Source organism: Temnothorax curvispinosus, unplaced genomic scaffold (genome assembly GCF_003070985.1).
Source record: "Temnothorax curvispinosus isolate PA1 unplaced genomic scaffold, ASM307098v1 QBEX01012534.1, whole genome shotgun sequence".
Classification (NCBI taxonomy): domain Eukaryota; kingdom Metazoa; phylum Arthropoda; class Insecta; order Hymenoptera; family Formicidae; genus Temnothorax; species Temnothorax curvispinosus.
The window spans coordinates 5,816-30,789 of record NW_020222314.1 but is presented as its reverse complement, the minus strand read 5'-3'; the positions used below and the strand labels follow the sequence as shown (position 1 = coordinate 30,789).

Sequence of the window (24,974 nt, the reverse complement as noted above, 5' to 3'; positions counted from 1 at the left end):
TAATGTCTAATATTATTTATAATTAATATTCATAACTCATATTATTTCTCTCTTTAAAGTCTTAAATATTTAGTAAATCCACAATTGGGTAAAGAAGCCTTTATGGAAATTTACGTGTTATCTAAATATGGGTGGTATGGCAATCAAGGTGTTAATTACTAAAGATAGTATTTGAAAAGGGATCTCTGTCTTAATGTCATGAGATAGTTATCTACATCAGTTCCTACTGCAATCGAAAAGGATCAAAGAATAGGAAATAGGATTTTAAAAATACTGCAGCGTTCAATTTTTTACAATTAAACTGTAGATTTGTAAATGTATGAAAATATCAAATACAAAAATACTAAGATTCGGCTATATTCGTATACGATTTTGATTACTTGTGTATCAGAGTAACATTCACGCAATCGTTCGAAAATCTTGACTCATCAGCTGTATGCCACGGATGGTGATAGAATTTGACTTTAGCGGGCAATGCGACAGTGCAAGAAATAGAGAACTGCAGGCCTGGTCCCAGAATATGCACGAGAGTGCCGACGAAGGTGACTACCCAGCCCCACCCTTCCTCAGGGTAATAGCGTCGGCACAACAATTGTCTCACCTGCACCTGAGAGTTGTTTTCCGGTTGGACAGCCGCAATGTTGCTTTTGTCAACGCCGTCATTGGTTTCCGCCATATAATTCTTCTTCTTCTTCGGGGACGAGTCGTTGACGGAGACCGTACAGCTTCTTTCGCCTGCCGTGTCCAGCAACGGCCAGGATCGCGCGCGGGATATCGACATCACAGACGGGAGGACGATTTCTTTCGCGACTACGTGCCCGTATCGTTTTTGATCGTGCTGTTCGTATACATTCCTGTCGCACGCATCGGCACTGTGTGAGACCGCGCGCGTTTTAGCAGAAACATGCTGCCGATCGTCTTGACAGCGGCGTACGTTTTTCCCATGCGTTTCTTCCTCACGACAACTGCACGCCAACGTTTGCTGGACTTGACGACGACGCACGAAGCGCACCTGTTATACGCTTGATACCGTTTCGCGTATCTTGGGGAGTCAGGAGAAGCTACTTCTCTTTTCTCGTTTTTTTTCTACTTAATGTCTTATAGCGATTATCTCTGGTTAACAATTACTAGAAAATGATTAGATAATGAAAGTTTAACAGTAAATATATATTTATGTTTGTAAGATATTTAATGTGAAATTTTTTTGTTTTAATTGATGTATTGAAAGAGAAACTTGACTTCCCGACTATTCTTTATCGCTGTATCAACATTTTTATGATTGATTATCATAATTAATCTATTAATCATGCTATTTAAACTATTTTGTTAGTCAATTTTTGCTAATGAAGGAGTATATAGATCACGACTTTAGTTCGGCGTAGATCATTAATTTTGAATGACAAGAATTGAAACATTTTTTAATATCAGTCACGATGAATTAATGTCTCGAGCTATATTCAATAACAGGATCTTCTTTAATTTTTCTTTTGTTCGCGTATCAGTTCAGTCTTGATCCGAAATGAAGAGTAATGAAACGTGTGTCGCCTCGCGGACAATGCCACTGTCAATTTCGGAAGTTTGGGAGTCAAGATTAATCGCGTACTTTTTGTTCGCGATACGTCTGGGTGTTATGTAAAATATGACTGATGTGAGATACTTTCCCCGTGGGTTATTACGATGAATTAATTTGGCACGCACGGCGAATCAGCCTATTATAAATTACCGCGCGTTGCTCCTTTGTATCGTGGGATTGATCCATTGGCGGTTTTGCTCCCCGTTAAGGGGATGCTGGAGACAGGTCTGTTTTACCACGAAATTTTCAGACACACAAATCTTTTGATTGATTTCACCGAATTAAAAATTGTTTGTCCAGAATTAAAGTATGGACGATAACGAAGACGGCAGGCACCAATTGCGTATGAAAAACGAAAAAAAATTAGAAAATTACATTTTTATTTTCGATTCTGCGGTCGACTCATGACAACATTTGCTGCAGATAAAAGTTTTAGACTGTGTACGTATACAAAAACCTTGCAGCCGTCACGGAAATACAATAAAGAAGAATCCTGTGCTTGCAGAAATGAGCTGCGAGCTTTAGTATAAGAGAAAAGTATGTTAGAAAATTTCATATGCACATGTTACGCGTCTCCCCGAATTCAGCCAAAAACATACGGATCAGTATAACGGGTAGCCCTAGAGCAGGCGCTCTGTATGTATGTGTAAGAATCGGTGAGCACTTCTTTATCGACGCTGGTCGAGTTTGCCTGCGCTCTGTATGTATATGTAAGAATCGGTGAGCACTTCTTTATCGACGCTGATCGAGTTCGCCCGCGACTCCAGCATCCCCTTAATGCGCTTAGATGAGGCCGGGCTTTCTAAACGTTCGATTTTAATAAATTCTCAGCATGAGCTTCTCTCATTGTGCAGCACCGCGATTTATTATGTCTATAAATGCATCGCTCGATAGCCTCCGCGCGCACACGTTTCGCCGCCGTTCTCTAAAGTCTCCATCGTTTACCGAAAGAACGAATTATCGAGTTGAACTTTTCGGCAAAAACAACGTTGTCCAATACGATTCGTTATACGCGATTTACGTGAACCGTTTTCTTGTTTTCTATTTGTCATGCATGAGTTTAATGAATAGAATCATTGAATTATTGTAAATCAATGAGATTATAAGCCTATTTATAGTAAGATAATGATATTAAAAGAATGGAGGAATACTAATTGTAAGTGTAAGAAATAACACAGGCACACAAAAATAAAAAAGTGTCTTGGCCGAGACACTACACTAGTGTATTTCCATGTATTTTGACCCGCTGAATCCGAATTCGAAGTCAGAATTGTCAGTTTGGCTCTCAGTTCCAAGCAAACCTCAAAAAAAGTTCAAAACTCCACGAAACGAACACTTTTTTTTAGGTTTGCTCGGAACTGAGAGCCAAACTGACAATTCTGACTTCGGATTCGGATTCAGCAGGTTAAAATACGTGGGAATACATTAGTGTAGTGTCTCGGCCAAGACAATTTTTTTTGTGCCTGTGTAATTAAAAGACGAATAGAGAGATGCTATAATTTGATTCTTATTTAATTTTAATTTTTATTTTTACGTGTACTCACGTATTTGAAGGAACAAATAATAAATATACTTTACATAAAATTCATGTTTTCCGATTTTCGGTCACACAATGCAGATATTTAAAAAGCTATAATGTAAACGAACAAACGCGTAACAATACCATTATAGCTAATTGAAAGGAATAAGTCTCGTGCCAATCATAAGAATAATTGTTTTTAGTCGTAAATCATAACCGGTGTAGGATTTCACGCGGTCGCAAGATTACCCAGAGGTAACGGTACCGAGATAATAGCTGCAGGTTGAACGACGAAACGAATATGTATCGGATAACGTTCGGTCGCATTTAATTTCGAGCGAGCAAAGAATGCGTTATAAAATGATTACCGAGATCGGTTAATAGGCTTGTCTCTCGTGACCGATTTACGATTTTGTGTGGTCGCGTAAATTCACGGCGAGAGCGAAACTCCGCGCGAGTTTCTCGATTGGGTGAATCCAGCGTTGCGAAGACGAAGAGAAAGAGTAAAATATATTCGGGAAAAGGTCACAAAATCGAACTCGTTTCGTAAACTCTGCTTCCGACTTGAAGCGTGGAAATAATTTGGAGAATCGACTCGCGAATCGGATCACGCGTAATCTTTTGATGATCGAAATGAGGCAACTAAGCTGTGTAAAGGTGTAGTACTGTTGTTGAAGTATAAGGCCGGCGGATTTGTGGAACGTTAGAGTTTCACGCGATATCGTCGACTGATGCCACGCTCCGACAAGAGACAGGCTTTCCCTCTACCCCCTTCCATACTCACCATCGTCGTCGCTCGCACCACCACCACTTGGTAAAAACCACATCGCCATTGCCAATATCGTTATATTGCCTTGCAAGTCTCACTGTCCTTGCACCTGTATTTTCTAGATCGGTATTCCTTAAGAGAACGAGTGTGCGCATAACATTGCATTGGTAATATCATAAGATTTATGTTATCCCGATTTTTTCAAAAACGAATTAGTGTCTCATCCGTATTTTTCTTTTTTACGCTTGATTGTAATACAATTTTATATTTTTTCATATCGATATGCTATCGATTCTGCTGCGTATGAAAGTTTGTAGATAATTAAATATAATATAGACAATATATATAGATAATATAAAGTAAATATAATGTAGGGGAGACCGGGGCTAAGCCGACACTATTTTTTCAAAGGCAATTTTTAATATTTAATTAACATTTTTAAGCAAATTCAATGATATATATTTAAAGAGTGTTTCTTCAGGTACAAAATTGATTCAGGAAGTTTTGCTGTACGTCGCTTTGTTTTGCCGCCAGGAAAGGAAAAGTGACGCGAAGACAAATTTTCGAATTGAAAAATGACGGGGCGAACTCGACACCCCGCCGGGGCAAACTCAACACTTTGTTTGATCGACACAATTTGATCTGGAACTTATTTTTTTATTGTTTAAAAATAAAAAAATAAAAATACATTGTTTATCAAATAAAAAGACATTGTGTATTAGAAACAAAAAGTCGGAATAAAGTAAACAATTATTTAAAATAATGAGAAAAAAAAGATTAAACTTTTAATTATCTTTTTCTGAACTGTCTGAAAAACAATTTATACACGTTTAAACACACAATTTAAATTCGCAATCAGATGTGCGCACACATTCGTCATGAGCCATACGGTTGCATAAGATGCATTGTTTGTTATTAGAAGCTAATGAAATGTTTTCCGAACACACGCAACAGATGTTCCTTAAATCGTCATCGGAATCGGACGAAAGAGTGACCTTTTTTGCGATAATGTCACTTTAGGTTAGTGTCGTCTTTGCCCCGGTGGCGTCGTGTCGACTTAGCCCCGAACGTCGTTTTTTACTTTTGTTACTCCAAAAATATATAAATTTTGAAAATATGCAAAAATTATTATCGGATTCATATAAAGTATCGAATTTCCCATCAAAATCACTTACCGGTAGATTCGCAAGAGTAAAGCTCGATGAAAGAGTAGACATTTTCGAGAGATCAGAAAAATTACTTTTCACTATCAAAAACACTTATGTCGCGTTAAAAATTACACTATAACTCAGAATGTTACCAAATTCCGTTGATAATACTGGCACATAAAGACGCATTTACAGTAGCAAAGGCAAGTTTCTACGATAGATTTAAATTGGCAAAAAGCCTAGTGTCAAGTTCGCCCCGCTGTCGGCTTAGCCCCGGTCTCTCCTATAGTAATAATATAGATAACAATTAAATAATAACAGATAGAATTTTGTTTTTTCTTTGTATTATTTCTAGAGATATTGGAAGTAAAAATTAATTATTAATGCTCCAAATCTTATTTAAATAACATTTTTTTTGTAATATTACTTTTTTAAATTATTTATCACTATCAGAAGTATTCGGTTTATTATAGATTTTTGTAAATTTTGCGAGGCCTGCACAAAAAAATTGACAAGTGCATTTAAATTCCTCGCTTGTTGAACGAGGACAACGCTGTGATGAGAAAGTGCAGGTGATAGACGTACGACTGCAAAGTATTTTTTTTGAAATTCCTACCATTTCGTAAAAGACGCGAGAACGAGAGACACGTGTTCGTAATAGCGATGCTGACTCGCGACTTCCGTTGTCGAGAAATCTCGGTGTGAGAGTAAAGTCTCTCGATATTCGGTGAAGATTGTGAAAACAAAGTTTAAAATCGTAAGAAGCCAACACATTTTAAATCGCAGTTTTTGTAAATTTATTTTAAATCAGATAAGTTTAATTTTTCGCAAGGGGGGGGAGGGATTACGTGTAACAATTTATGGCCCGATTTCAGAGATACAAATAACCATGATTAAAAGATTATCTGGAATGAAAAAGAGGATAGTTTAATCTTTTGGTATTTTATGTACATCAGCAAATATACTTACAGAAAGTTAAATTCACTTCTTTAATTAACCCCTTCGTTGGCAGAGAGAATTCGACAAAAAGTGCCAAAAATGGCAGGAAAATTTTTTATCCTGAAAATTTGTACCCTGTGGTTTTTGAGGGCCCCTGATTACGAATCTGAATTTAAAATTCGAAAATTCAAAATGGCAAATTTCATCCCAATTAAGTAATTTTTTGCATTTTTATCCGCCATTTTGGATCCGCCATTTTGAATTTGCAAATTTTGAATTCAGATTCGTAATCAGCGACCCCAAAAACCCCCGTGTAAGACTTGGATGCCAAATCGAAGCAAGTTATAGGAAAAAAAGGTTGACGCACTTTTGCGTCAATGCCACACAGGGCACGGAAAAATTTGACGCACTTTTGCGTCAATGCCAACGAAGGGGTTAATTAAAAAAGTTAAGTTAAGTAAGTGTTTAAAATTATTAAAAAATTTTTAATAATTTAAATACTCTTTTTTAAATACTTTTAAATACTTTTAAATACTCTTTAAATTCGTTACATTTGTATTATTAACAATATATTTTGTATTTTAAAACTTATCTATATAAAAATAAATTTCCGGTTTAATGTAGTGTGAGTTGATTTTCATTCACGATATTTTCGTTTTCGTGACTTTGACGGCAACGGGTATCGCATCGAGCGGAACGCAATCGCGAAGAAGCGCGAGGAATAGCGAAAGAAATGCGTCTGTCACGCGTCACTGACGTCGTACGTCCGCGACTTTAGGACGACAGATTCGAGAGGCATCTGCTCCTCCGCGATAGAGCTTAGAGTTCGGACTTTACGGGCGTTCGGAACGTCTTTACAAAGCGAAAGTACAGACGGAAAAAAAATAGAATGGCAGCCCCTGCGAAGGTTCATCCTGTGTCATGTGTTTTTCTTTGGTGCGCGCGCTCTTTTCTCACTGCGGCGCGTGTATCGTGGGTTACATAAATTATATGGCGTAATTATATCTTCGCCTGTATACCGGGTGACGTACGTCAGCACGTTTCCATCGTCGTGCCAGACCGTTCCTCCGATATAAACGTCACCGCTGGCGAGTGTCCCTCGTAAAGCGTTCCTTATATTCCGCTGAGTTCTTAAAGTGCCATCGGCATGCACTCTGACTCATCAATATGCAATCAAATATATGTGCGATTGGCAAATTGATTTTCTTCGAATCGTTTCCAATGCTAATAGTCCAATTAATAAAATTTATTGTCTGCCTGTTCGAATTTCTGATCAAAAATTAATTATTAAACTCATAATATAACAGTGTAATACTATTCTATGATAATATAATAATATAACGTATATATGACGTTTTAGAAAATAATTACAGATTTGTTCAATTAAAAAATTAGAATTTTTATATATTTCTTTTATGTATATGTTATTTATGTTTGATGACAATTATTTTCATTGTTGTAAATAAACAATGATTAAGGAGTATAAATTCGACAGAAATTATATATTTTCGTACAATTCATGTCAATTTAACAAATTACTTTCAGAATTAAAGAATTTTCTTCTCGTTGGGATACTTGTTTTTTCCCTGAAGTCTGTGTTGACGATGATCCTAAACAAACCGCTTTAGGATTACACTGTTGAAACATCGACGTACGAGCGGTAGTTTCCCGTATCTTATTGCGCGATTTCTCGAGCGACACACTAGACTACTATCAGAGAGAAACCTCAGGTTTCTCTCTGGTACGTCTGGTAGTTCCTATTCATCAGTTAACCTATCTCGAGAGCACTCTAGAGACACGGTAAGTACGAAGTACGCGCGGAGCGAGACCGACCGTGACTCTTTACGCGACGCGACGATTAATTACTATTATACTTATTTTATTTACTGTTTATTACTACGTTTACGTGAATATTTATACATACAGGTTAATAACCTATTTACTGTTTACTACGTTTACGTGAGTGTTTATGCATACAGGTTAATAACCTATTATATTATTTTTTATTTTTATATTGACGGCAGGGAGCTGATACTGAGATCAAGGAGCCTGTTCAAACGAGGCGTTTCTGCCGCGCGATTGCGGCCGCGCGTTAATAACGTTTGCACGAGCCGCACGCGCGTACGCAAAACGGCAGTAACACCGTATAATCGTGCCGACGATATACTGAATTTGAATTGCTTCGTGCTCTTATCTGGAGATTTCGTATCCCTACATCGTGTTACCATTGCACCGCTGCCGGAACAGAAGTTTCTCTACGCTTGGCAAAAAGTGACGACTGACACGTTCGATCCCGACTTCGTTGATCGCAGAAGAGCTTGACTCGAGGTACGTTTCCGATTTGCACGTAGGTATAACAGTATCGTGCGATGAATGTTGTACCCAATTATAACCTTAAATGAAGTTGTGCACGTTGCTAGTAACGCTGTCTGTAAAAATTTGCGTGAAAGATGATATATAATCATATTAACACATTACATTATTTTTAGACGTAGCTGTGATGAAAGAGAATTAGATGGTGACTTAATTTTGGGAGATATAGGTCAAGCGAGGATTGCCATTTAAAGCTGGTACGTTTGATGGGGCTGTCAGTATTTCTGCGCTTCAGTGGTTGTGCTATGCAAGCAAAACTTTGCACAATCCTACAAAACGTTTATATCGTTTCTTCTCAACGTTGTATGCATGCCTGTCAAGAAGCGCAAGAGCAGTGTTACAATTCTATCCAGAGAACGGTGAACAGGTTGAATTAATCACGGCACAAGCCACAAAAGCTGGCTTTTATGGCGGTGTGGTTGTCGATTTTCCGAATAGCGCAAAAGCAAAGAAAATGGTCTTGGTTTTAATGACCGGAGGAGCTGCTCCGCTTCCAAAGGCATTAGGCGTAGAGAACGAAGATAGACAAACCGTCGCTAATTCAAGAAGGTTTGATCCTCTCGTTGTCTGTTATATCTATTATTTCTCTATTTTACCTTTTAAAAATTGTGATAATTTTTTTGTACATAGGGAATACATAAAGAAAGCCAAGGTTAAATCATTGAAAAAAAGTAGGGACTAGATTTTAGAGAAGAAAGAAAGGCGGCGCCGGCAAGGAAAAGAAGTTAGAGATGACTCCAAATATACTGGACGAAAGAGACCCGGGAGATTCTAATTGTAAGATACACTTTGTTAATATAAAAAGCACTATTTTAATAATTTTTTTTTATAATTTATAATGTTAATTATAAATTAAAAAATTGATAAAATTGATCTAATTAATTTTTGTCTGTTTCTATATAATCAATCTACTACTTAAAAATAATATAAGCATAAAATATTTTCTTTAGTAACGAAAAATATGTGCCTAAAAAATTTTTTTGTTAAAGAATATCAAATATGAAATTTAATAATCGTGACTGTGCATAAATGTTTGTGTAAAGGGGAATATTTTCCTTTAAAAAGGATATTAGGAGTCCTTTATAATGTTAATATTACGGTAATAATAGACAATATTAATAAGAGATCAAAGAATGAGTTCAATATTTTATATTATTATTATTATTCTTTACGTAAACATAAATTGTGAAATACTCTGTTGTATTCCAGTAGGTAATACTTTTTCTAATTCTTCATGATCCAACCACTGGTATTTTACGTTATTGTTGATATCTCCATCCATATGTTTGGCTAAGAAATAAAATATTTTAGCACCATAACTTTCTTGCTCGCAAAGCTTCTTAGGATATTTGTATTTGTAGAATCCGATAGGTGCATTTCCATAAAACTTTACTTTTATTGTTGCACCACATGTATCTTGTAATACTCTCTCCGCAGTTTGTAAAAGAATAGATAAACAACATTTTCAAATTATTTTTTTGTCCCCATTAAGATATTCACATGCAAAATTAGTTGTAAAGAGAAGTTGTAATATATTTAATCGGCTAAAATTGTTATTTTAATTCTTACTCGTTTCTTTATGTTTGAAATGTATATTTATGCAATATATATAAAACTTTGTTTATTTTTTTGGGCAGTAAAACAAATATTGGCGTGATTGTAACATCATTAGTTTTTGCAGAGAATTATATGTAGATTTAACAGTCTGTTAAATATAAATATGACAATGTATTTATGCAAAAAATCTTTACATTTTTAAACTCTACGTATAATGTATTCCAATTTTTATCATGTGCGGCGGAATGATTCCTTTATGAAATTACCGTAGATAAACTTTTACAAAATATGACAAAAAATGATAATAGAGAATTAGGCAGACTAAGCAGACCCATTGGTACACATGAGCTCGGAACGTACTTATGACATGTCACGGCGCAGGATACGAATAAGTACGACCGTGAATGAAGGAAATTATATAATTTTATTAATAATTGTAATACAATAAATAAAAGTTGAAATATATATAATGTCCGTTGATTATACATTGTTAATGTTACATATTTTTTCTTAAAAGAACTATGCTTTTTTTTTTTTCACGAATAGCATATATACTTGCAGGAGGGTAAAATAAGATACCTGTTAAAGTTTGAGCCCTTAATATTAATTAATATTAACAGGTCGCTTATCGCGATTTTTTATTTTTCATTTAGTAAGATAGAAAAAATTTTATAACTATCTAACAAACAGTAATACAGCATTGCTTCACATAGATTTTTGTAGTAAATTTATCGCTTTACAAAAAAGATCTCTTATCATTTTTTCATAAATTCAACCGTCCATAAATTCCATAAATTCAAAAGATATTCAAAGTTAAGGTTTGATAAATTTTATAATATCGACTATCAAAAATTATGAAATAATCAATACATATTTTTGTAAAAAATTTAACGATCTACAAAAAAGGTCTTTTATATATTTTTCATAAATATAATCATTTAGACGATATTAAGGTTTAAAGTTTAAAGTTCAGTGTATAAAAATTATTCTTTTTTTTCATATTATAACAAAATTTTGAGCTTTATTTATTCAATATAAAAAAAAAGTAATTTTTATACACTTTGAACTTTAAACCTTAATATTGTCTAAATGGTTTTATTTATGAAAAAAATATAAGACCTTTTTTGTAGATCGTTAAATTTTCTACAAAAATATGTATTGATTATTTTATAATTTTTGATAGTCGATATGATACAAAGTTCATAAGAAGCAAAAACAAGTTTTATATTTATCAAACTTTAACTTTGAATATCTTTTGAACGGTTAAATTTATGAAAAAATGATAAGAAATATTTTTTGTAGAGCGGTAAATTTACTACAAAAATCTATGTAGAACAATGCTGTATTACTGTTTGTTAGATAGTTATAAAATTTTTTCTATTTTACTAAGGTAAACGTACCAGTGGCCGCACACGTCTCAGTCGCCGCACACGACTTTAATGTTTTCAATTTATTAAGCATTTCGTGAAGAATATTGCAAATCTAAAAATTGTGTAGGGATCTACAATACGTTATTGTAATAACAAACAAATTTGAAGTATGATTCTGCACGGATTACCATTTATTTTAAATTGTTTATTCGGTCTCGTACGTCACGGCTGTTCGGATACTGGTACAACCCTGCGAAGTTCGCTAGTCCCAGTAACCGCACATCGCATAGCACGCTGTCTCTCGATCGATGCAAAGTTGTTACTACGGAATTAATTCTGGTGTTTCGATTAAAAGAAAACAAAATATCGTGTGGAAAACCGATTGATAAGTAAGTACTCATTGTTGATAATATATCTGCAATAAATCTAATGTGCATGCTGAATCTGTGCAACCAGTATCAGAAAAATTGTTTGCTGTTTACATGGAGAGGTTATGTTACGGCTGAATATATTTTGGTTTAAGGCTGCGGTCCACTTGACGCCACAAATGCTTTGAAGTGTTTTTCTTCTCCTTCTTTCTTCATTGAAAGAAAGGAGAAGAGGAATGCTCCGAAGTATTTGTAGCATCAAGTGGACCGCAGCCTAAATATCGTATTGTGCGGACACTGGGTGGGACATACCGAGTAAAAGCTGTGCGGACACTGGTACATTTGAGCTTTTTATCATTTTCGCGGCATAAATAATAAATGACTGAATATTAAAATAAACATTGCATGTGTTTTATAAACTAGAAACCCTAAGCTTCAAGATGGTTCAAGTCATTTGTACCAAGCATGCGTCTAAATGGACTAAATTTGTATCACAATCTGAATTGTGGCTTAAGTGTGCGGCCACTGGTACGTTTACCTTAAATGAAAAATAAAAAATTGCGATAAGCGACCTGTTAATATTATTTTCTAATTTACCTAAATAGAAATCTTCTTCCTGACCGATAAGTCTATCGACCAGTGTCAAAAAAGTGAAAGTTACATTTCTCTGATATATATATGTCATATATATTGAGAGACGTCGACGTTAGTAGAAATTTCTTAATATAATATTTTCACATTTCAACTTTGCGTCGCAATATTTTCGCTCGTAGGGCACGTAGCGAAAAAATAAAAACACGGCCTTTGGCCAACTCGAACGTGAGTACCCCATACGTACAAGAGTAAAGTACCAGTTAAAATACAGATAGCGAATTGGTTTTAGTCTTAAAATGTTTCACAATTTATTATTTTTGGAAAAAGTAGATAAGAAATAATTTTTACAAGCAACATAATATAGATGCATATTTTACATAAAAGCAATGTCCGGCAATGTATATATTATATATATTAACAACTTCAGACACATTTCTTTATAAAGTGTAATTTTTTTTTGTTCAGATTAAGATGCGTAACACTACAAAAAGGCGTGATATCCGTACAAAATTACCTTTTTCAAAAAAAAGGTAAAAAAAGGCCCCAAGTACACGCATAGTAGTGTATATGTATTATGTTGTTACCTCAAAAAAAAACAAAGTGGTAGTATTATATCTCGAAATAACACCCTGTACATACTGTTTATAAAATGCGTAATACTACAAAAAGGCGTGATATCCGTACAAAATTACCTTTTTTAAAGAAAAGGTAAAGAAAGGCGCCAAGTACACGCATAGTAGTGTATATATTGTTACCTCGAAAAAGAACAGTGGTAGTATTATACCTCAAAAAAATCTAAGTAACAAGTGGTAGACGTAATCTTTGTATCTTGAAAAATCTAGAAAAAACCTAAACAGTAGTATCTTTACCTCGAAAAAAAACTAAGTGGTAGTATTATAGCTCGAAAAAACCTAAGTAACAAGTGGTAGACGTAATCTTTGTATCTCCAAAAATCTCGAAAAAACCTAAGCAGTAGTATTTTTATTTCCAAAAAATTATAACTCAAGTGATATACATCACAAAATTACGTTACCTTATCAAAAATGCGTCGCGCTTCAAGTGATCTATTATTACAATTACAAAAAAGAAATGATATCTCTTTTTAAATTACAGCGCCAATTACAGAGAACATATTTTTCGAGATACAAAGATTACGTCTACCACTTGTTACTTAGGTTTTTTCGAGGTATAATATTACCACTGCTTTTCTTCGATTAAAATAAAAGATTGAATCATGAAGAATTACACAGAGGTAACAGTACAAAATACAAATATTTTATTAAAATATTTAAACCCAACAAGGGAATACAAGGTATTTAAATACAAAGTTTATATATGTATTTTAAAAGATTTAATCGCATCGCAAAAAATTACAGAGGTAACAGTACAAAAAATAAAAATATTTTATTAAAATACATAAATTTTTTTGTCAAAAAACTTGGCGCTGCTAGACCTCAAAATTAGGTCAGCCTGTTGTGTATGTGCGAACGAGTGAATGTGGGTGATTGAATTGTGAGCGATTAGAATTAAGTATAGAATAAGTATAGAATAAGTAATATTTACATTTGTAAAAGGTCTCTCTCTCTCTCTCTCTCTCGAATAATGCGGCTTATGATTAAGTATAAAATAATAGGTCTTTCTCTCTTTCTCTCTCTAGCAGCGCCAAGTTTTTTGACAAAAAAAATTTATGTATTTTAATAAAATATTTTTATTTTTTGTACTGTTACCTCTGTAATTTTTTGCGATGCGATTAAATCTTTTAAAATACATGTATAAACTTTTTATTTAAATACCTTGTATTCCCTTGTTGGGTTTAAATATTTTAATAAAATATTTGTATTTTGTACTGTTACCTCTGTGTAATTCTTCATGATTCAAACTTTTATTCTAATCGAAGAAAAGCAGTGGTAATATTATACCTCGAAAAAACCTAAGTAACAAGTGGTAGACGTAATCTTTGTATCTCGAAAAATATGTTCTCTGTAATTGGCGCTGTAATTTAAAAAGAGATATCATTTATTTTTTGCAATTGTAATAATAGATCACTTGAAGCGCGACTCATTTTTGATAAGGTAACGTAATTTTGTGATGTGTATCACTTGAGTTATAATTTTTTGGAAATAAAAATACTATTGCTTAGGTTTTTTCGAGATTTTTGGAGATACAAAGATTACGTCTACCACTTGTTACTTAGGTTTTTTCGAGCTATAATACTACCACTTTGTTTTTTTTCGAGGTAAAGATACTACTGTTTAGGTTTTTTCGAGATTTTTCAAGATACAAAGATTTACGTCTACCACTTGTTACTTAGATTTTTTTGAGGTAGTTTATGACGTTGGCATCACGATACTATCGAGGGGGCATTTCTGTCCTTCATCCATGGATTTCTCTCAAAAAGTCTCGTGCTTGATCTCTAGTAGGCAGCTTCCCTTCTCTTAGAAGAGATTCAAACTCATGCAACATTGCCGTTTGCTCCTCTTCATTATATTTAATTTTTTTGTTGTATGCAGAACCTATAAAAAAAATGTTGGTACATGTGTATACCTATAATGCGACGTGCAGAACATGCAACAAGATTATAAAACATTTCGATAATATTTGAAATTTACAGAGTCATCGCTTGCGAGCTTGCAAGTAAGTATATATTTAACTAAAAACGTGCAAATAAAATATTGATAAATATGAAGCATAAATAATACATGATTGACAATTGCGTAACGTATGGTCAATGTAAAAAAGTTTTCTCTAATCAGTCTAAAACAAGAGTTAAAATACTACTTATGGACATATATATATAACATAACAGATCTAGACAAACATTCAAAACCAATGTATTAGACAATGTATTAGAAAATTACAAAAACAAACAGCGACATACAATTATTTCAGAACATTAATAATTTTTAAATGAGGTGTACACGTTTTAATAAGACATTTAATTTATAATTGATCATCTGATAAATGTAATTTTATTTATAGAAATGCGGTAAGAAGAGCAAAAATATGGGGCGAGTTCGTTGTAGAAGGCAGAGATGCGACGTGTAGAACATGCAACAAGATTAACATAGATAAAACATTGCAATGATACAGACACGTTAAGGCGACACTTATCGCGAGGTTGTAAGTAAGTATTCATCTAAGAACGTATAAAATATTGATGAATATGAAGTAGGGGTACAGTAATATAATAATAAATAATAAATAAATGGAAATATAAATGGTCCGGTTTTCATCACGGGGCATGTATATAATATTTATATACAATTATGACTTAAGAGGGGAGCCTCATACAAAATCAATTTGCCATATAGTTTGACAAATATATAAAAAGCGCATGCAAATAAATACTTACTCTATCGCTTTTTCTACTTGATTAATCAAAGCTGTCGTATATATACAGACCTGCAAGCTGTGACCTGCCGTTTTCTTCAACCTCAATGAGAAACAGCAATTTGCATTTGAATGAGCCACAAAGTACAATACGAACAAGCATATCGCTACTTGGACAACAGGAAGAAGAAAGGAAGAAAAACGACGAGTAATTATACACTATGCTTCAATTATAAACCGTAATAAAATCTTACAAATAACATAGACTCAAACACTATAATCTATCGACAAAATTGCATTATGCGAACAATTTTGGCGTCTAATGTGCCGCTACAGAACATTTATTTGTGGTCAAACTTTTTTTGTGATTTATTCGCTATCAAATTCACAGATATCGAAGAAACTACGTACAGTTTTTTATATTATAATTTTACTTATATTTATATTATTATTTTATATACCTATATTGTCTTTTATTATAAACTCACTCCATATGCCAATTTTTTTTATCATTTTTTTCCCCATTTTAACCGTTCTCTCGCAAAGCGCTTGACACTAAATGAGATCACTGGATGTAATCGTTTGAAGAAGAGCTTACAAAATTGGTTATAGAAGGTCGAAAAGAGAAATATGTTTTTCCTTCCCACACAAAACAAAATTTAATAAATATAATTGGGAATGCCACCCGCGGGCGGGCAGCACGAGTCGGGTCTTTTTCTTCTTGTTCTATTTCGTTGGCTCCTGCCTCTTTTCAGAGGACAATACGGCCAGCATTTGCCACTGTTTGTTATACAAAGTCTCAAAGAAGAGCGGTATTTTGCACGTTGTCTTCTTTGTAAGGATAAGGGAGTAATTACGGATGCAAATAGACAAAATATAGAATGGCATTTAAATAGTAAACATGAAAGGAAATAGCTGAAATACGAGAAGAAATTACTCGTAAATGGTCGCAACATTTCAGATTCGAATTCAAAATTTATGCAATCTGCAAATCGCAAAATTGCCGCAGTAAACCAATTAGAATGTATCAAACAGATCTATTACAATCTCACATGAAACAACACGTTAGATGAAACAATTTATGCCGGTCCTAGTTCTCATGATAATACATTAATGCGAGGGAATTAACTTATTAACTAATATGTACAATGTGAGCGCCAAACAAAATATTTTTTGAAGACCTTCTCAAAACGTTTCAAAATAGATCTCACAAGTGTCTTATGCGTTATATGTATACGATTGTTTACTGTGTACGCTTACGAAAGAAGCGAATTGTCAAGAACACTGACAATGATTCTTTTTAGATTCTTTATTATAATGTAAAAGAAATAAAGACGAATATTGCATAGTTTCTTTTGCTCAGAATTATTTCTTATATCCCGACAATAAATTTAGATAAGTTACATTTATCATCTATCAATAACATAAAATATTGACACTAAAAGTAAATATACAACTTGTGTAATATTGTAAGAATGTTGAGAAAGAAAAAAAAGGAGAAAGAATTAAAGGAAAAAATACATGAAATAAATGCGGATATAATACTTCGGACAATAACAAAATAGATACCCTATATACTAATTAAATTATTCAGTCACGGTTAAATGGCCGAATAAAGCTTAAAGGAAACTTGGATTATAGACTATTCTCATGCAGAATCTATTAAAGACGGATAGTCTTTTAATTGTAACAAAGATAATATATTACAAAATAATTTCAGACTTGTATTATTTTAAAATAATTATTTAATAAATAGTTTTTAACAAATAATTATTATAACTAATAAAATAGCAATAGCAAACTTAATAAGTAGCAAGTAGCATTAAAACATTATGTCTGTCATAAATCTCGGTGATTATGGTAACATTATTCTACTTAAAAGATTTAATTACATACGATAATATAAAACATTATAAAACAATAAAAAACAATATAAAACAATATAAAAATACCTTTATACACAATTTAAAAATGCTCTTCGAGATTCTTCAGATTTGCAAGCAACCTAAGTAATAAAATAATTGTATTAGTTAAAATTCCTATATTTTTTCAAAATCTTAGTTAGCAAATATTATAATTTGGATGTGTAAAAACTTTTTTGTTATGTACTTTTTGATATATTAAGTTTTTGCTGAATAAACTTTTAAATACATTATACAGTTCTTAGTTAAGTACACTGAAATTCTACCCATTTTTTAGCAGTTTTTTTTAAGTAAATAAAAAACTCAATTTTCTAGGTACTGGCCGACCATGGGAGTGCGTGCTTCGGATTCTTGTTGCGTGATGAAGAAACTCGATAATAATAGCGATATATAACTCGGTCAAGTCAGCTGACGCCAGGATGCAATCGCCTGTCGTACGGCTGCAGGTATAGGTAAAGAGTTCAACTGTTATAAGGTGGCAGTGTGGTCTTATGGTATAGCGCCAGACTCGTAGCCCCGAGGAACCGGGTACGAGTCTGATCACAGGAATTTTATATTTCAAACTGCACCTCTCGCACGAGTGGGGCTCGTGTAGGGAAACTGGGCTATCTTTCGGAGGAGACATTTAAGCTGTTAGTTCACAGTCCACACGGTAGCAACTGGGAATTGCTACGTGTGACTGTTCTTCTATTTAAACTATGCTCTGGGGCAGCATATTTAAATTCTAAATTGGTACCCCAAGCTGCGAGCTGGAAATTGGGAGTTGGCGCTTAGTTTATTAATTTGTTAGAATATCTTTGAATTTCTAAAAGACATTCTTTTTGTACAAAAATCGCTGAACAATGTAATTTTCAACCGATTTTAACGCTTTTTTTTAATTTACTCAATTATGAATTGCTCTACAACTCTATCGTGTTCTTTTTTAGATGATTATCAAAAATATCAAAACTGTAAGATATTGAATATTCTTGCACCAGACTAATTGTAAGTACACGGAGAGAATGTTTTGTTATATTTTACCGTTAAATTTACTACAAACATGAGACAACTTGGCAACCAAAGAATTTTTGAAATATACAAAAGACATTTTACAAACGTGATAAAAATTACCAAGCAGATTGGTAATTTTTGAAAAATTATTGAAATTTCCTCTAGATATATTTTAGTAAAATTAATCAAACAGCTCGCATAACATATTCTTTGCAGTACATGTTGTCCCACAACTACCATGATTTCAGAGTAAATTCTAAGAGAAAATTCTTTTCGTGTATATATACAGGTTTTTATAATAACATATTATATGTTATAGTGGTCTCTTGCTATGGCGTGCGTTGCCTGTACTGTACGAGTTGCTAATAAGCGTATTAATTACAATATCGAGAGTGCGGTGCTGGTGGTATCTAGTAGTACATATTGGTTTAACGAACCGGAGATCCGAGTTCAAATTCGACAAAGAATCAAGCCAATTTTGACTCGATCGCCACTTCTCAGAATGTGATGGCAAGCTTACCGAGAGGGTAGCTTGTCACGCAGAACATTCATGCGAATTTAAAAACATTCGAAAAATGAAATGAATTCAGCGCCGTACATATCTTTTTATTTCTTTATTAAGGGAAGGAGCGAAAAACCTTGCATAGATCCTCTCCCCAAGGATCATGTCGGATTTTTATCGACTAAAGCTATTCATGTTATTAATATAGTTATTTGTGTAACAAGTGAGGTAAGATGAAAATTCCCGGGTGCGGTTACCGCACCCGGGAATTTTCATCTTTACACACGGCTTACACTCCCTATTTTATGTTGCCTGGAAAGTGGTCTATCACACACGCGTAGCGTGCGTAATGGGGCACATTCCATGCACGTGTTGCATAAACATATTAATATGTATACATGTGTATACATATATTAATAATTTTAAATTATTTTATTTTATTATCATAAAATACTAGCTTGATACCCGTGCTTCGCTACGGTATGTAACTATATTTATTGTAATTTATTGTAATTTTCTTTGTTTAATTTTGTTATTAATGTTCTAATAAAGTTTTATGTTCTGTTTAAATAAGTGCAAATGCTTAATTTCTGTACCGATTATTTCCAGCTGCTTAATGTGCTTTAAAAAATTCTGGGAACTTTCTTGTCACCCACACAGTACCCATATACAGCACAAAATATTTTTAAAATATTTTTAAAATATTTTTTAGGAAAATTAAAATAACAAAATCCCATTTACGCGAAGGAAAATCCCGTTTACGCGAAGGAATTATCGTAAGTTACTACAGAAGTAACGCTCGCGTAAACGTAGTAATAGTACGTGTGCCTCCAAAGTACATGCGTGAGCTTTTCACGCATGGAAAGTCTTAAACTTATGTAGCACCTCGTTTCGCGTGAAAAATGTATACGCAGAAGCAGCTGTAACAGGATTTTCTGCGCCCAACGTCTCGCAGTCTAAATTCTTGCGTTAAATGCGACGCGGCCAATGAACGTCGGCCTCGCCTGTGGCAACCCCCCCTTGCTCTCCCGGACCGCAAGGGGTTGCCGGCGAAAAGCGGGACTAGTCACTCTTGATCTAAACGTCGCGTGAATAAGTTGCGAAGATTGTAATATTATTGGATGTCGGCGAAAGAACTTGTAAAGCAAAATATTCATATTGTACCAACGATGTCTGCAAAGTAATTAGTAAATATATATTGATCTCGATAACGTTCTTTTATTCTGTACTGTTGAGTTCCTGCTCCACATACGACGTCGGTATATTTTCGAGGAATAATCACGTTTAAAGGAACAAGCAGAAAGAGTCAACTGACCTAATTTGTTCATTTGGGAACGTAAGTAAGTAAATTTTATAGTTTTCAGTCGTTTAAATAAAATAATGGGTCCTTCCAACTTCCCACCCCTGAGTTCCATTCAACTATAATATTATTTAACGTTACTAATTCTCGTAAAATTAGTTGGCGCCCATCTTTGACTAAAATGTTAATACTGTAATAAAATTTAAAGTTTCTGAGCCCTAACAGTCATGGACCCGACCGCGTTAGGTGTTGGCTCTATTCATGTAAATTATTAAACTAAGTTATTGGAAAGAATAGGTCCTGTCTCACAGCAAATTAATATATTCGTACTTTGTGTATGACTTTATGGTTGTTTACATTACTTGAGAGGTGTTTTAGTTTGTTTCGCGTGGAAAATGTATGCGCGGAGGCAGCAAGTTAAAAATGTTAAAAAAGTTGCTAAACTTTGGAGTCGCAAAAAATCCTTTTGGTATATGTGTTTTCTATCTAAAAGGAACCTATTCACAAAGTTTCACCTAAATCTGAGCATGGACGTTTTCGGAAATACAGCAAAACTTAGCTATAATACAAGTAATTAAATAATTGCGTAACCGACGTTTTGTTCCCCGGAAAAAATCTCCCGGAAATCAGTTCCCGGAAAAAATCTCTCCGGAAAAAATCTCCCCATCAAAAAATCTCCGCCGGAAAAAATCTCCCCCGGAAAATATCTCCCCCGGAAAAAATTTCCGTGCCCAGCAAAAACCGAGGTGCCACATGGGTTTACAACTTTCCACGTGTGAAAAGCCCACGCACGTACTTTGCAAGGCACACTATGTGTATAGTTTAATGATAGTGGAGCCCCCCGCAGGGGGGCGGAACTTACTGCCTCCACGCATACACTTTTCGCGCGAGGCGAGGTGCCACATGCATGGGTTTACAACTTTCCACGTGTGAAAAGCCATATACTTTGCAAGACAACTTTTCTCAAGAAGTTTAACGCAACCAGCAAAGCGCAAATAAATTAAAAAAGTCGTCGTGACTAAAAACAAAGACAATAAATACATAACTCATGATAATTTAATACAACGAAAGATTGACAGCAACATTCCTCAGGATTTTCAACGCATCCAACAAAGCGCAATTAACGTAATACAATCGGCGTAACTAATAACAAAGATAAATAACACATAATTCATAACACATTTTTATAACGATAGATTGGCAGCGACATTCTTCAAATATTGTAACACATCCTGTCGGTTGTAGGCTGCAACGAGACTCTTCAATCGCGCATCGTTGTCTTTGTAGCGCTTGTTTCTATTATTCGCAGGAGCGTGAGCATTCGCGCGCGCAATGTGAGCTTCGACGAGACCCTGCTCTGCTTGAAGCAACTCAATCATTTTCCACAGTACGAGATGCGAACCATTTGCTCTCCGATTTAGTGCATGGTGCCATCCTTCCACTGCATTGTTGGTACGAGCAACAGCCACCATCACTGAGGAGTAGTGGTTCCACAAAGAAATGTCAAACATTGCGCCGCGTCGTACTTTACGACGACCTAACACGCCAACCCAAGTGTGCTCAAAATAATCGAGAAAACCTCTCAAATCTTTCTCATTATCCGTGAAAAATTTCGACTGCAGCAAAGCATCGTACGCGTAAGTGACATCGTAGGAAGGAACGAATGCCAATGCGAATAACAATTACTCGCAAATTACGAGCTACGCGGCTGCTCTCGCGGTACAATGGCGCAAGGTCGTGATCTTGTATACTACGCCAAAGTGCTTGACCGAAATGGAATAAACACCCTTTGATTTCACACTCGGGAAATGCTAGTGTAACGGCTTTTAAAAATGCCATCTCAAAATCCGACATTACATTTTTTGGGGCCACCCCGGGAATAGCATCTTTTAGAACCCGCAACAGAGTTTGATATGTTCTCTTGCGTCGATTAGGGCATAACGCATATACAAGAGGCACAATTTTGCCATCACCTCCCCATGCACGGTGTACAGTTGGTCGAATATTTCAGGCACTACTTTAAAAGTACCATCACAATACCATATGTCACATCCTCGCAACACCTGCAGATTATTCTCCGTAGCAAATATAAGCAGTCTGTTGTTAATATCCTCAGAGTCGAATAACAAGAATTTCACGCTCTTCAATGTCTTTTGAAAGTATTCTGGTATTTCATACAATGTGTTCTTCCTGGGATTAGGCGGTAAAGGATTCCTCGGACAGTCCGACTCAATGACTCAGCACTCGGTAATTGTGCAGCAACAGGAGACGACACCGTACCCAGCACTGACGCCACTAACGACGATGATGCTTCCTTGCTTGTCACCGCTTTCTTCCGTAATTTTGCAACAACGCGCTTTGTCTCAACTGCTGCAGCGTTAGGAGTGTGAGTTGTGTGCTCAGTTTGATGCAAAATGATGCTTATAATAAGCAAAAAATAAAAGAGTAATGACAATTTTCCGATACTGCCATTAAGTACATTAATTTACGTACCATCGCGTAACTCCGACGACGTGTGACCAATCCCCCGACACCCGGTTTTATACTGCATACACCGCTAAATAACTTTTCCATTAAACCCCTCCCCATGCTTGTAATACAATTCACCATCAGCAATCAGCTGATTCTTTTCCTTGTTGCTTTTTACAAATTTGAGCGGCATGGTGCACGATAATATCGCTACCAGTACTTACAACAGACTGATTACTGTTATTTTAGGTGATATTGCTGACGATGAGTAAACACAGTACAATCAGTTGACGGTTCCGAATAATAACATATACAAGCATCAAATAAAGTCGCACAGTCTAGTGTAACGGCTTTTAAAAATGCCATCTCAATTTGAAATACAGTAGTACTGGAATTTTGGATAAGAAGATTTTTTCCGGGGGCGATTTTTTCCGGGGGAGATTTCTTCCGGGGGAGATTTTTTCCGGGGAGATTTTCCCGGGAACTTATTTCCGGGGAGGATTTTTCCGGGAAGATTTCTTCCTAGAACCAATAATTGGAATAAAATCGTCACTAACCGCATTATTGCACTATCAAAAATAACTTATTTCGACTCTTTTAAAACAAATTTTGACTACTTTTCCACTGATTTAGACGGATAAAAAGCTGCTATCATCGTATTCAGCAAACCAACACAATAAAAAATCGTGTGTCCATATCGGTCCATATGTTAAAATTTTCTTGTGTTATCAAAATTTTTATTATTTCAATGTAAAATTAACATACAACAGCTATGTTATTATTTTCTTAACATTTTTATGTGTTACATTTATATCAACGTGATAACTTAACACTTTATGTATGTCATTTAGAAATTAGATATTATTTTGAGTTCTTTTAACACAATTATTTAAAAAAATCAACACGTTTTAAAGTTATTTTAACATAAACAAAACTTAAGATAAATTTTTAAATAATTATAAACTTTGACATACAAAATACTTAAATTTACTAAAATCATTTTTATTACACATAATTCAAGTTAAAATAATTAATATCATGTGTTAATATATAACTTGAAAAATAAGCGTTTATTTTGATTATTGAAATGTTGATAGAATTTAAAATAAAATGTATTAATATACACTTCGTAGAAGTTACATTAAATGTATTACACAAGAAACTATAATATTCACAAATAAAATATTCAAAACAACATTTCTTTTAAATTGAAATAACTATCGTTTATTCGAATGCTGGCCAATCAGCAGAAACCATTAGAAGCGCGAACCTCGCACTTATCTTGTTTTTCAATTATTACATTATGCTTAAAGTCAAAAGAACAAATATAAATATGTAAAGTATATAGTGTCAGTCAATTAACATTTCTAATTTGTCAACGAATAACACATGAATAAGTTATTTTAACTCAAAACTTATAGTGGACTTTCTGCGATATGTGAAAAATGTTACAATTAGCATTTTATCTTTTACTGTAAAAAAACACAAGATTACATCATATATAACTTACGTTACACTTTTTAGGCAAAAATATATATTACTCACCCTTCTTTGCATAGAACGAATGTCGGGAACGAATCTAGAGATCCCAATCAAATTATAGGTATGAGTCGACTGCTTTTACACGAAATACCTTATCTCAAAATTTGGAGATCATTCTTTAGTATTTCTATTGTAAAATTTCCCAATCAATAAATTTCTGCTTTATCTCTTGTTAAGTCCTTAAGGGAGCAATCGTTTTATAGAAAATTTTTTTATCATTTTTTTATCATTTTCTGAAAATATATTATATATTTAAAAATATTTTAGTGAAATTTTAAGGAGGATACAAAAAAGCTTAACGGAGCAAAAACGGTTTGTATATGTATAAAGGCGCCTGGCCTGAAATATCGTTTCTAATATACAATTAAATCGTACGAAGGTCTGCTCCTCTTTATCCAGTATAATTGGAATTACTCCTATGACATAAAATCTTTTATTTGGGTCTTGAAACTCTTTTGTCCGATGTTTTTTAGACCAAACTGTCTGCGACCTTACAAAATATTATGAGTTAGCTATTATAGACAGTATCCAAACTCGGTCAAAGACATAAGAAATGAAAGGGTCACTTATTATTATAAAAGTTGAACAACAGCAAGTCTCAACATATGAACTGTCCGCCGAATTCATCAAGCTGATACGCGTTGCGCTGAGGCGCAGGGCACTTTAAAAAATTTTAACACGATTACCAGCTCTTAAATAAAAAAATCCT

General features: G+C 34.3%; 1 pseudogene; it reads left to right on the top strand.

Annotated features, from left to right (window-relative positions):
• Positions 1-904: 904 nt before the first annotated feature.
• LOC112462586 lies at positions 905-18,510 on the top strand (annotated as a pseudogene).
• Positions 18,511-24,974: the final 6,464 nt, after the last annotated feature.